This window comes from Aplysia californica, unplaced genomic scaffold (assembly GCF_000002075.1).
Source record: "Aplysia californica isolate F4 #8 unplaced genomic scaffold, AplCal3.0 scaffold00049, whole genome shotgun sequence".
In the NCBI taxonomy this organism is placed as follows: Eukaryota; Metazoa; Mollusca; class Gastropoda; order Aplysiida; family Aplysiidae; genus Aplysia; species Aplysia californica.
Genome location: NW_004797319.1, coordinates 1,402,902 through 1,404,230, shown reverse-complemented (window position 1 = coordinate 1,404,230; position 1,329 = coordinate 1,402,902).

The window sequence follows — 1,329 nt, the reverse complement described above, 5'->3', positions numbered from 1 at the left end:
ATTGATGTACAGAAAAGTGTAACGACATGGAATAACATCACGAGGCTAGCCCAGAATAGGGAAAGGTGGAACGTGTTTGTTCCTGGCCCATATCTTGATCCAGGGTGAGAAAGGCAATGATGATGATGAAACTGAAAACACCCCAGTCAGCATAAACACACATGGAGTACCTTCGAAATCGGAATGTGGTTTTCCAAAGGCAATGGACCCTATTTAGTAGGAAAAACGATTACATACGTAATAATCAGTTGCACTGCAGGTTGAATAACCAATTGTCGACTACTCCTGATATCTAACAGGGAAACGCAATGAAGAAAAAAACCGAGGAAAACCACTGCTCTGCCATTTACACGCGGTTGAAGACGGTTCACACTATTCACAACACGATGATACACTTCAACTTCAATCTGATATCGAGTGCCTAAACCCGCACTGGAATAATAATGCCAGGCAGGAGAACAAAGTCCTAGCGAACACCAAAAGTACGTGAAGCCACCTGTAAAGGGAACAAATTCCGCCCAGAGGTGAAAACTCGCCGAAAGCACAGGAGGCTATCAACATGACCAAAACCGACATGTTAGAAGTTTGGAAGATACTACGAGCTCTCGGGATGACAACAAAGTATGGGAACTACTATGAGTATACGAAAACCCCACAGAACCCCGCGGACAATTTCACCAAATCAAATAACAGACGCCTACTCACCTCTAACAGGTGAGCAGCCTACACATTACAAAAGAGGACAGAGGTGTGAATAGATCACTGAAACAATGGCTCATGGACCTTGAAAAATTAAGATTGAGGGTTAGCAGAACTTCACAATTACTCAGATGAGGTTCGGTGTCACCAGAATGAAAACCCGCGGGGCTCATACTTTACCGAATATACAGATCCGAAAGCCCAAGAGAAGATTCTTGTTTATTTCAACCAGACATTCCACTCAACAGATGTCTATTTTCGGGAAGTAAAACACTGACAGACTGGACTGCCTCACACGTTACCCGAGGGACGCTGTGACCATAGCGACAAGCTCTCTTCTCAGGGTCGTGGATAAGCGCGAAGGACGAATAACAGACTATCTAAACACATCGGACACAACAACAACATCAACAACAACAACAACAACAACAACAACAACAACAACAACAACAACAACAACAACAGCGGCGGTGGCATCTCTTCGGGGAGGATTCAGAGAGGTTGGACTACTCACCTCTAACAGGTGAGCAGCCTACACATTACAAAAGAGGACAGAGGCGGTGGCCCTGGCGAAGAGCACGCTCTTCGGGGCTCCAAACATTTCGAACGGATAGGCTACCACACACACAC